This window comes from Staurois parvus, unplaced genomic scaffold (assembly GCF_062004578.1).
Source record: "Staurois parvus isolate SC_StPar_1 unplaced genomic scaffold, SC_StPar_1.0 ptg000441l, whole genome shotgun sequence".
Taxonomy (NCBI): Eukaryota; Metazoa; Chordata; class Amphibia; order Anura; family Ranidae; genus Staurois; species Staurois parvus.
Genome location: NW_028318237.1, coordinates 1,726,937 through 1,740,472, shown reverse-complemented (window position 1 = coordinate 1,740,472; position 13,536 = coordinate 1,726,937). Strand labels below are relative to the sequence as shown.

At 46.6% G+C, this 13,536-nt stretch overlaps 1 long non-coding RNA gene across 2 annotated transcripts in view; it reads right to left on the bottom strand.

The window, feature by feature from the left end:
* Positions 1 to 12,359, bottom strand: part of LOC149454005 (uncharacterized) — a 63,083-nt gene extending 50,724 nt beyond the window's left edge. Inside the window, exons 1-3 of one of the 2 annotated variants that reach the window (XR_016314405.1) lie at positions 12,066 to 12,359; positions 8,451 to 8,501; positions 8,269 to 8,364 (exon numbers count right to left, since the gene is read on the bottom strand). This is a non-coding gene — a long non-coding RNA (uncharacterized LOC149454005). Of the gene's footprint in view, positions 1 to 8,268; positions 8,365 to 8,450; positions 8,535 to 12,065 lie in introns of those variants that run through there. The other variant, XR_016314404.1, reaches the window with a different exon arrangement.
* Between the last annotated feature and the right edge of the window lie 1,177 nt (positions 12,360 to 13,536).

Sequence of the window (13,536 nt, the reverse complement as noted above, 5' to 3'; positions counted from 1 at the left end):
GATATAAATATAAATCCACTTTGCGTGCGCTAAAATGCCTTTACAAAACCAGATATTACCTTATTAAAGTAGTAGTGACATCATTGCTGCGCTGTACAGAGAACAGAGCTGTGGGATGGCCCACAACAGACCCCACCCACTACAGGCTGCCTGCACAAAACTGCAGAAGGGGGCGGAGACAAGACCAGTCACCCTGCACAAGGAGAGAGAGCAGCAGTGAGCGGTCTTCATTGCATAGAGGGAAAGTCTCACACTGGATTTCTGCGCAGATCTGGAAGAAACACACAAAGTACACCGAGATTCAAAAATACACATGATGAACGGATTTATTTCAGCTTGTAAATCAGGGCAATAAAAAGGAAGTCATACAGGGTACATCTCTGCCATGCGGGGTACATCTCTGCCATGCGGGGTACATCTCTGCCATGCGGGGTACATCTCTGCCATACGGGGTACATCTCTGCCATACGGGGTACATCTCTGTCATACGGGGTACATCTCTGTCATGCGGGGTATTTCTCTGTCATGCGGGGTACATCTCTGTCATGCGGGGTACATCTCTGCCATACGGGTTACATCTCTGCCATACGGGTTACATCTCTGCCATACGGGTACATCTCTGTCATACGGGGTACATCTCTGTCATACGGGTACATCTCTGTCATGCGGGGTACATCTCTGCCATACGGGGTACATCTCTGCCATACGGGGTACATCTCTGTCATACGGGGTACATCTCTGTCATACGGGTACATCTCTGTCATGCGGGGTACATCTCTGTCATACGGGGTACATCTCTGTCATACGGGTACATTTCCCCAAATCTTATCCCTTTAAAGATCACTGAAAGTACCAAGAAATACCCGTCGATCCTGCCAGACATGCAACCAGCCTCTAAATTCCTGTTGTGAGCTGACAGCACACTGAGGGGGATTTACAAAAACTGATGCACTCAGAATCTGGTGCGGCTGTGCATAATGACCAATCAGCTTCCAGGTTATATTGTGAAATCTTAATTGAAAAAGCTGAAGTTAGAAGCTGATTGGTTACTATGCACAGCTGCACCGGATTCTGAGTGCATCAGTTTTTGTAAATCTCCCCCCCCCCCCCTTGTCTTTGCTGGAGTGTCAGCCCTGGCCAGACGCAGGAGATCAAGTCCATACGCCCCATGTGAAAGGACCCTATGAGATAACACAGCAGAGGGCACAGGGCAGCACTGTGTTTCTGGCAGGATCAACAGGGTTTTTTTGGCACTTTTAAGAGCAAATTCAATAAAACATTTTTAATAACAGATACTGAGAATGACACCCGGCATCCAGGACAGGAGGAGTGGGACTGTGCAGAGTCCATACATACAGAATGAGAACAGATACTGAGAATGACACCCGGCATCCAGGACAGGAGAAGTATCACTGTGCAAAGTCCATACATACAGAATGAGAACAGATACCGAGAATGACACCCAGCATTCAGGACAGGAGAAGTGGGACTGTGCAGAGTCCATACATACAGAATGAGAACAGATACCGAGAATTCCACCCGGCATCCAGGACAGGAGAAGTGGGACTGTGCAGAGTCCATACATACAGAATGAGAATGGATACTGAGAATGACACCCAGCATTCAGGACAGGAGAAGTGGGACTGTGCAGAGTCCATACATACAGAATGAGAACAGATACTGAGAATGACACCCGGCATCCAGGACAGGAGAAGTAGCACTGTGCCTCATCTATATAAAAGCTGTACTATCTTAGAAACCTAGAATAAAATGGAAAGAGAGAAAAGTGACGGCTCCATCCAGTCCGCTCGTCTTTTATTTATCTGTCCCAAGCATCTTCATACAATGAAGAGGATAAATACAATCACATAGTTTATGAAGGTGTCAGGACACCAAGCTGTGTTTTATTGGACGCTCTTCAGTGGCAGGAAAAGGGAGTCAAAGGGTTAGTTGGTTTTGTTTTGCGATTTCAACACTTCCTCATTCTAAAATAATATCTGGCAGTTTAGAAATCCTGGAATTCCTCTTTAAGGCGTGCCATTGTCTTCCAGCGTGCGGCGGGAGAGCGAAGGTAAGATGGCTGCCATCCTTCAGTTATCACAGTACTGTACCTTTATAGTTGACAGCATCAGCACTGTGATAACTGAGCCAGGGTAGCCTGTCAGTCACGGGGGGTGGTAGGGGGGGGGGGGGCCTTACCGGTCTTCCACCTGTATGGGGGGGAGGGGGGGAGAATTAGGAACATAATAAGTATACATCTTCCAGCAACATTTCTACTGTTCCCATTGAAAATTTTGGATAGAGGGTGTTTTTTGCCGAGTCCCCATTGTGAAGATTTCACTTCACTTCCTGTCCCATAGACAAAACAGGAAGTGAGAGGAAACACCTCCAAAGTGAAGGAATCTCTGGTTGTCCCCAGAACTAGTGTCCCCATTGGAAGATTTCACCTCTATTCCTGTTCTGGGGGCAACCTTGTGATTTTATTTTACTTCCACTTTCAATGATAATTGTAAACAGGACAAATAGAGATGGTGAATCTCCGTAAGGCTCGGTTCACACCTATGCAGGTTGCGTTTGAGCCGTTTATGCATTGCATTTTGCGTTCCGTTTTTTACGAGTTTTTTTTCTTGCTAGGCAGGTTTAAAACACAAAACGCACCGAAATCGCACTACATGCTTTTCTATGGCATTTCCATTAACCACTTCCTGTCTGGACACTTTTACCCCCTTCCTGACCAGGGCGATTTTCAGCTTTCAGCGCTATCACACTTTGAATGACAATTGCGTTGTCATGCAACACTGTACCCATATGAATATTTTACCATTTTTTTTGAGACCGATAAAGCTTTATTTTGGTGGTATTTATTCACCACTGGGATTTTTATTTTTTTTGCTATGTAAATGAAAAAATCCAAAAATTTTGAAAAAAAGTGTTTTTCTTATAAAATTTTGCAAATAAATAATCTTTCATCATAAATCTTGACCAAAATGTATTCCGTTATATTTTTAGTAAAAAAAAAATAAGCCAAATTAGTTTAATTTTTATTTTATTTTTTTATATTATTATTTATGGTTTTTTTAATTTTTTTTTTTTCACATACTGTCACCCTAGCAGTACAGTGTCACCATAGTGACACTGTACTACTTGAGGGGGGTGATAAAGATTTTTTTTTTTTTTTTTTTTACAGTGATTGCTTTTACACCCATATAGAATGTAAAAGCAATCATTTCTCTTTCTCTCTGTCTGCATTCTTGCAGCCATTGAGAAATACTGTGTGATCTGTGATTGGTCACAGCTTGTCACATGGTACAAGGCTGTTGTGAATAGCCCTGTACCATGTGACCTCTGTGATCATTCACAGATTTCACATGTAGTAAGCAATGATGTCACAAGTGACATCTTGCTTACTACTTTGCATGTGATCACTGATTGGCCAATCAGTGATCACATGATCGGGACCTTGCACAGAAGTCCCCGCCTGACGATCGGTGTGGGCACCGGATCGCGGTGCTGCGTGCTCCCAGGGAGTGCGCAAAGCTAGAAAAGGCGGGTGCCGTTTATGAACGGCAACCCGCCCCTGGAGTGCCGCCGCCCTGCCGTTTATAAACAGCAGGCGGACGGCAAGTGGTTAAAGTCCATAGAACAAAAAACGCAACTTTTTGCATTCAAACAAGTCCCTGACCCTTTCCAAAAAAAAAAAAACAGGTGAAAACAAAAAGATGTGAATGTTTCCCATAGGAAATCATGTTAAATGGACTGTACTGTGTTCCTGCAAAAAAGCAAAACGCTGCGGAAAACGCTAAGCGTAAGTCTAGGTTCACACCTAAGCATTTTCCGTTGCGTTTTGCAGAAACGCACAGCAGGCCATTTAACATGATTTCCTATGCGACACGTTCACACCTGTGTGTTTTCACCCAGTGTGTTTTTTTGGAAAGGGTCAGGGACTTGTTTGAACACACAAAGTTGCGTAATCTGCCCAGCATCAAGTTGGAAAAAAAAGCATGTGCAACGCAGAAACGGATCAAACGCAAACTGCGTAGGTGTGAACCCAGCCTAACGGGGACATAGACAGCAATAAATACTGGACAGGAGTTCTAATCCCTCTCCTCTATACAAAAAAAAAACATTTTTCCTTCAGTTATTCTTTAAGCTGAATGTCTTTACTAGATCACAATGTAACACAACCAAGGAGACAGAATTATTCGAGAAGCCAGAAATAGCTCAATAGCAGTCCATTGAAATCAATCAGGGATGGTTTATTAAAAAGAAACCTCGGGATTGCAGAGAAAGAACAGTTCTCCTATGTCAGCTACAGTATATGTAGTGGAAGAATCCACATCATCAAGCTTGTTCCAGGCAGAATAAAAAAGAAACCAAAAAAAACATCAATTACGAATGTAGTTGAGAATTCATTAAAAAAAAAAAAAAAAAAATTATATATATAGTTTTTTTAAATTATTACTTATTTATATATATACAATGTTTATATATATAAATAAAAATATATATTTTTTAATTATTTGTATATATAATTTATTAATGAAAAAAAAAAAAATTATATATATATATATATATATATATATATATATATATATATATATATATATATAAATATAAAAAACAATATAAATATATATATTATATATATATATATGTATATATGATTTTTTTCCCATTTATATATATATATATATATATATATATATATATGAATAATAATGAAAAAAAATATATATATATTTTAATATGAGGCCACCACATTATATATTATATACAGGGGAGTTGCTTTGTAGCTCACAGAGGATAGAAGAGTGATGCATTGAAACATTATTTTATTAACATAAAATAAGGGGCACGGTGATGAGCACATTTTATGTTAAGGGGCGCTTTATGTTAAGGGGGCTCCTTATAAAAGGGGGCACTCTGATGGGGGCGCCTGATTTATGAGGGAAGTGTGATGGTGGCACCCAATGTAATAAATTACTCTGGAGGGGGAACCTGATATAGGGGGGAACACTAATAGGGACATTTATTTTCGGACCTCAACCAGAAGAAGATTTTAGTAACCGGATCTCCTCCTTGAATTTTAATTCAATACCCCTGATTTAATGAATATGTTGGTGGAGGAATGAGAATAGGGGTTGGTTGGAACCAGGAACAGCAAAATACAATCATAAGCAGATTAATGGGCAGCACAGCGGCTAAATGGTTAGCACTTCCCCCTGGCAGTACTCGGGTTGTTGGTTCAAATCCCAACCACAGCACAACCTGCTTGGGGTTTGCATGTTCTCCCTGTGCCTGTGTGAGTTTTCTCCGGGTACTCCAGTTTCCTCCCATATTCCAAAGACATGCTGGTAGGTTAATTGGCTCCTGTCTAAATTGGCCCTAGTATGTGTATGTATGAATGTAAGTTAGGGACCTTAGATTGTACACCCCTTGAGGGTTAGGGACTGATGTGAATGTACAATACATATGTAAAGCACTGCTTAAATTGACGGCGCTATATAAGAACCTGAAATAAATAATAACTAATAAATAATATAGCAAACTATAAGCAGAATAAACTTGTAAACCTATAATAAATAAATTACACTCCAGCTCTCAATACAAGGGCCCTGCAGATGAACACTACAGCCAGAAGGTGGCAGCGTTCACCTGCAGGTTTTCATTTTTGTCAATGGAGCTTCCAGAATGCATGTGATCATTATGTGCTGACAGTGATCACCTGATCAAGAACCTGTTTGATTGGTCCCCAATTGTTAATGGGGACAGTCGGGATTGACAGCCAGCAGCCGCTTAAAGTGTCAGCTGCTGGGTCTGCAAGGGGAGAATGTATATGAAGATATCTTCTTCACATGCCCAGTGCTGGGGAATGTGACTATACAGGCTGCGGGCAGGAAGGGGGTATCTAGTGACAGAGTGGCTTTAACACAATCTCAGCGTGCACCTATCAGCAGCCGGCTCTCATCACCCGCTCACAGTTATTTACATTGTGCATTGCATTCAAAACGACCTACCTGGCAGCTAATCCCTATAAATATTTATTCTGCAGCTTGTGCTCGGCTCCTGCGCTCCCAGTTTATTTTAGGAGTGGCTCGGGTCTCATGAGACATTGTGGAATTAAATTATAGGGCAATGGATGAGAAACCTGGCCGGCCTCCAAGCAGAGTCTGGGGGAGGAAAAAAGTTTACTGAAAAAAAAAAAAAATAATAATAATATATATATATAAATGTATTCTTCTAATTTCACTAGTAAAGACATATGAGCTATAATAACATTGGATTGTGGAGGGCGACACATGTTGATTCTAAGCATAGATAAAAAGAATGTTCACCATTTGTATAGATGGGGGGCCTCCAGACTGCGGCCCATGGGCCAAATCCAGCCTGCTGCAAGATTTTATGTGGCCCTCTGATATAGGAGGTGGATGGGGATTCCAATGTAAGGAGAGACTGATGGGAACCCTGATGTAAAGAGGAACTCAAGTGGGGACCCTGATGTAAGGGGGGACTCGATTGGGGACTTCGATGTAAGGAGGGACTCTGATGTAAGGGGGCACTCTGAAGAGGTCTTTGATGTAAGGGGGACTCTGATGGGGACACTTATGAAAGTGTGGACAATAATGTAAGGGGGGACTCTCAATGGGACTCTGATGTAAGGGGGGGCTCTGATGGAAACTCCAATGTAAAGGGAGACTCTGATGGGAACCCTGTTGTAATGAGGAACTCTGAGGGGACTCTGAGGTAAGGGGGGCTCTATTGGGAACTGCAACGTAAGCAGGACTCTGATGTAAGGAGGCACCACTGTAAGGGGGGACTCTGATATAAGGGGATACTCTGAAGAGGATTTTGATGTAAGGGGGAATGTGATAGGGACTCTGATGTAATGGGAGACTCTTATGAGGACTCTGATGTAAGGGGAGACTCTGATGGGAATTCCAATTTAAGGGGGGACTCTGATGTAAGGGGGTGCTCTGAAGAGGACTTTGATGTAAGGGGGACTTCAATGTAAGGGGGACTCTGATGGGAACCCTGATGTATAGAGGAACACTGATGGGGATTCTGATGTAAGAGGGGACTCTGATAGGAACTCCAATTTAAGGGGGGCTCTGTACAGAGGCATCCCTGCAAGGGGGCACTCTGAAGAGGACTTTGATGTAAGGGGGAACTTCAATGTAAGGGGGGACTGTGATGGGAACCCTGATGTAAGGAGGAACTCAGATGGGGACTCCGATGAAATGGGGGACCCTGATGGGGACTCTGATGTAAGGGAGAACCCTAATGTAAGGAGGAAGTCCAATGATGACTCTGATGTAAGGGGGGGACTCTGATGTAAAGAGGCATCCCTGTAAGGGGGCACTCTGATGTAAGGGGAGACTCTGATGGGAACTCCAATGTAAAGGGGGTTCTAAAGTATAGAGGCATCCCTGTAAGGGGGCACTCTGATGTAAGGAGGGACTATGATGGGAACGCCAATGTAAGGGGGGACTCTGATGTAAAGAGGCATCCCTGTTAGGGGGCACTCTGATGTAAGGGGAGACTCTGATGGGAACTCCAATGTAAAGGGGGTTCTAAAGTATAGAGGCATCCCTGTAAGGGGGCACTCTGATGTAAGGAGGGACTATGATGGGAACGCCAATGTAAGGGGGGACTCTGATGTAAGGGGCACTCTGAAGAGGACTTTAATGTAAGGGGGGACTTCAATGTAAGGGAGGACTCTGGTTGGAACCCTGACGTAAAGAGGATCTATGATGGGGATTCCGACATAAGGGGGAACTCTGATGGGGACTCCAATTTAACTGGGACATGTAAGGGGACATCGATGTAAGGGGGGCACTCTGATGTTGATTCTGTTCTAAATCACATCATTCTGATGATAAAAAAAGTAAAACCTATTAATTAATTTACATTTGATGGGGGACTCTGATGTAAGGGGGGCTCTGAAGGGAACTTTAATGTACGGGGTGGGGCTCTGATGGAGACTCTGGGGTAAGGGGGGATTCTGATGTTTGGGGGGACCCTGGTGGGGGGGAATTCTTTTCTGTTCTAAATCACATCATTCATTTAAATCTGATTTGTTAATTTATAAAACATATTTCCGGCTCATGAATACTGGCAAAGCCTGGGATGTGTCCCTGGTGGAGGAGTTCGGAGACCCCGGAATGGAAGAGAAGTGAACACACTGTGTGAACCCAGCCATAGAGGAGCAAATGTAAAGCTGAAGTTTAGTTCAAATAAAAAATAAGCAGCTTTAGTTACATGCCATACCTGGAATGAAGTTCCACCATGCGCAGGCTGCCGGAGTCTGTAAAAATCTTCACGGCGGGGGTGTCCTGTCCTCTTCCTGCTGCTGAACGTTCGGCACTGCGGAGGTTAAAGTGACACTAGCAAATCCAAACAGAAGTGGGTTACTACAACCAATGTATGGGGCTTAAAGCACATACACTCACCGTGCCGACTAGCAGTCTCCATCATAGCTAGGAATCAGGTCTGTCTTCAGACTGAAACGCGTTAGAAAGTTTGCCATGAAACATTTTTGGAATTGAAAGTGACACTAAACTGTGATTTAAACAGAAAGAAAAACTTATCTTAAAGGCTCTGCTTATCTGACTCCTCCCTCCCCCCCCCCTCCACTAGCACATTTGACACCTTTTTGGGGGGGAGCGGGTACCTAGTTTTGACAGATACCCGCTCCCACTTCCATCTCAGTTCAAGCTGAGCCGGAAGTTCAGGTTTATTACTGTGTTAATGTGTTACTAAACCCAGGACCCTGCATCCACTCTATCCGGTCTCCCCGGACCCTGCATCCACTCTATCCGGTCTCCCCGGACCCTGCATCCACTCTATCCGGTCTCCCCGGACCCCGCATCCACTCTATCCGGTCTCCCCGCACCCCGCATCCACTCTATCCGGTCTCCCCGCACCCCGCATCCACTCTATCCGGTCTCCCCGCACCCCGCATCCACTCTATCCGCTCTCCCCGGACCCCGCATCCACTCTATCCGCTCTCCCCGGACCCCGCATCCACTCTATCCGCTCTCCCCGGACCCCGCATCCACTCTATCCGCTCTCCCCGGACCCCGCATCCACTCTATCCGCTCTCCCCGGACCCCGCATCCACTCTATCCGCTCTCCCCGGACCCCGCATCCACTCTATCCGCTCTCCCCGGACCCCGCATCCACTCTATCCGCTCTCCCCGGACCCCGCATCCACTCTATCCGCTCTCCCCGGACCCCGCATCCACTCTATCCGCTCTCCCCGGACCCCGCATCCACTCTATCCGCTCTCCCCGGACCCCGCATCCACTCTATCCGCTCTCCCCGGACCCCGCATCCACTCTATCCGCTCTCCCCGGACCCCGCATTCACTCTATCCGCTCTCCCCGGACCCCGCATTCACTCTATCCGGTCTCCCCGGACCCCGCATTCACTCTATCCGGTCTCCCCGGACCCCGCATTCACTCTATCTGGTCTCCCCGGACCCCGCATTCACTCTATCTGGTCTCCCCGGACCCCGCATTCACTCTATCTGGTCTCCCCGGACCCCGCATTCACTCTATCTGGTCTCCCCGGACCCCGCATTCACTCTATCTGGTCTCCCCGGACCCCGCATTCACTCTATCTGGTCTCCCCGGACCCCGCATTCACTCTATCTGGTCTCCCCGGACCCCGCATTCACTCTATCTGGTCTCCCCGGACCCTGCATTCACTACATCCGCTCTCCCCGGACCCTGCATTCACTACATCCGCTCTCCCCGGACCCTGCATTCACTACATCCGCTCTCCCCGGACCCTGCATTCACTATATCCGCTCTCCCCGGACCCTGCATTCACTATATCCGCTCTCCCCGGACCCTGCATTCACTATATCCGCTCTCCCCGGACCCTGCATTCACTATATCCGCTCTCCCCGGACCCTGCATTCACTATATCCGCTCTCCCCGGACCCTGCATTCACTATATCTGGTCTCCCCGGACCCTGCATTCACAATATCTGGTCTCCCCGGACCCTGCATTCACTCTATCTGGTCTCCCTGGACCTGACATTCACTATATCTGGTCTCCCCGGACTCGGCATTCACTCTGTCTGGTCTCCCCGGACCCTGCATTCACTCTGTCTGGTCTCCCCGGACCCTGCATTCACTATATCTGGTCTCTCACAGTACACACAACATGGAAATGCAATTATTTTAGTAAATATAAACTACTAAATACCTTTTCCCATCAGCAGTCTTATGACTTCTGTCAGTGTCCAGCTGGGCACTGGTTAAAGCTTGTAGGAGGAGTTTTCATTCTGCTCTAGGAGGATGCAGATCCCCTGACCTGGACATTGCTGATTGGCCCTGTGCTGATCACATGCACTCTCCCAAGAAAAAAAAACCTCCCCTGCAATAGACACCAAACCGAGCATGTGCAGAGTTACTCCATACGCTATGTCTTATCACGAGATAAGAGAAGGACACTGGAAGAGGGGGAGGATCAGAGAAGACAGGATCAAACAGCCTTTTTACAAGATGCAGAGGATTAAACCCTTAGGTTCCACAGTGAGTAATACAAGCATGCTTTACTGCATCTACAGACTGATTGTATTGTTGTGGGTTTAGTAACACTTTAAATTTCAGCATCAAATGTTGACAATTTCCAAAGAAAATGTTACTAATCATAACAAATAAAAGAAATGATACATTGTATTTTTGGATTCTATTATTATAACATTAGATTCCATTATTAAACATAGAAAAGTGATGGCAGAAAAAGACGGAGTGGTCCTTCGAGTCTGCCCGGTTTTGTTTTTTTGGGAGGGGGGTGTTTTTTTTGTTTTGTTTTGCTTTTTTTTTACTTTTTTGTCTGAGTATATTATAATATTAGATTCTATGATTGTAACACTAGATTCAGTTATTATGACATTGGATTCCATGATTGTAACATTGGATTCCATGATCGTGACATTAGATTCCATGATCGTGACATTAGATTCCATGATCGTGACATTAGATTCCATGATCGTGACATTAGATTCCATGATCGTGACATTAGTTTCCATGATCGTAACATTGGATTCCATGATCGTAACATTGGATTCCATGATCGTAACACTGGATTCCATGATTGTAACATTGGATTCCATGATTGTAACATTCGATTCTATGATTGTTACATTCGATTCTATGATTGTAACATTGGATTCCATGATTGTAACATTGGATTCTATGATTGTAACATTGGATTCCATGATTGTAACATTAGATTCCATGATTGTAACATTAGATTCCATGACTGTGACATTGGATTCCATGACTGTGACATTGGATTCCATGACTGTGACATTGGATTCCATGAATGTGACATTGGATTTCATGAATGTGACATTGGATTCCATGAATGTGACATTGGATTCCATGATTGTAACATTGGATTCCATGACTGTGACATTGGATTCCATGAATGTAACATTGGATTCCATGAATGTAACATTGGATTCCATGATTGTAACATTGGATTCCATGATTGTAACATTGGATTCCATGAATGTAACATTGGATTCCATGAATGTAACATTGGATTCCATGATTTTAACATTTGATTCTATTATTATAACATTCGATTCTATGATTATAACATTCTATTCTGTGATTATAACATTCTATTCTATGATTGTAACATTGGATTCTATGATTGTAACATTCAATTCCATTATTGTAACATTCGATTCTATGATTGTAACAATGTAACAAATACAACAAGGACAATCGTCGATCTCATCCTACCACCTAGGTGCCGATCAGAGGAAGGGGCCCCAGTGGCCCCCCAGGGCTGTGTATGTCCATCCCCATGGTCTGTAGAGCGTGTCAGCCCTCCTGTGTGTGGATCCTCAGCCCAGCCTCCCTGCCCCTCCTGCTGCACCTCTCATGTAAACAACTTTGCTATATTTACACCAGTGGGCAGGAATATGGGGCACACATGCCAGATTGTCACCCACATGTCAGATGTTAACCCTTCCCCGACCACTCCGTGCCACCCTCCTCCCCCACCAGCCATGCAGGGGTTAATTTCTCGCCACCAACCTGTGTTCAGGGCAGGGTGCGGATCCCCCGGTGCCATCCTCCGCAGGTCCGATCTGCAGTGCCATGCCATGGCGGGATAGGGAAGGATTCCCCCCGTGCCAGCTGTGCCCTCTGCCATGCAGTGCCATGCACTGGGCGGGGAGGTACGCCCCTGGCGGTGGGGATGGGGCTGTGCCAGGCGTAGTGCCCCCGTCCTCTGGCCCCCTTACCGGCGCTGTCGGTGCCCAGATCTACCCGGGGCCGGGGTGGTGACGCAGCAGCCGTAACGTGACTGGCGCCATGTTTCTGTTTTTATTAAATCTCTCCCCAGCCATGTGATGGAAAGAGGAAAGAAAACTTCCGGGTCTCATGACAGGAAAATAACAGAAAGCACATGAGCCGGGCAGTGTGGGGGCTGGGATGGGCAAAAGGCACTAAGGGGGCTGGGGTGGGCACTGAGGGGGCTAGGATGGACAGCAGGAACAAGCCAGGCACCGAGGGGGCCAGGATGGGCACTGAGGGGGCCAGGATGGGCAAAAGGCACTGAGGAGGCTGGGATGGGCACTGAGGGGGCTGGGATGGGCACTGAGGGGCTAGGATGGACAGCAGGGACAAGCCAGGCACTGAGGGGGCCAGGATGGGCAAAAGGCACTGAGGAGGCTGGGATGGGCACTGAGGGGGCTGGGATGGGTACTGAGGGGCTAGGATGGACAGCAGGGACAAGCCAGGCACTGAGGGGGCCAGGATGGGCAAAAGGCACTGAGGAGGCTGGGATGGGCACTGAGGGGGCTGGGATGGGTACTGAGGGGCTAGGATGGACAGCAGGGACAAGCCAGGCACTGATGGGGGTGGGATGGGCAACAAACATTAGCTGGGCACTGGGGGGGTTGGGATGGGCACTGAGGAGGTTGGGATGGGCAGCAGACATGAGATAGGCAGTGAGGGGGCTGGGATGGGCAGCTGTCATGAGGTGGGCACTGAGGGGGTTGGGATGGGCAGCAAACATGAGATAGGCACTGAGGAGCTGGGATCTGCAGCAGACATGAGATGGGCACTGAGAGGGCTGGGATGGGCAGCAGACATGAGATAGGCACTGAGGAGCTGGGATCTGCAGCAGACATGAGATGGGCACTGAGAGGGCTGGGATGGGCAGCAGACATGAGATAGGCACTGAGGAGGCTGGGATCTGCAGCAGACATGAGATGGGCACTGAGAGGGCTGGGATGGGCAGCAGACATGAGATAGGCACTGAGGGACTGGGATCTGTAGCTGACATGAGATGGGCACTGAGGGGGTTGGGATGGGCAGCAGACATGAGATAGGCACTGAGGGGGCTGGGATGGGCAGCAGACATGAGATAGGCACTGAGGGGGCTGGGATGGGCAGCTGTCATGAGCTGGGCACTGAGGGGGCTGGGATGGGCAGAAGACATGAGATAGGCACTGAGGGGGTTGGGATGGGCAGCAAACATGAGATAGGCACTGAGGAGGCT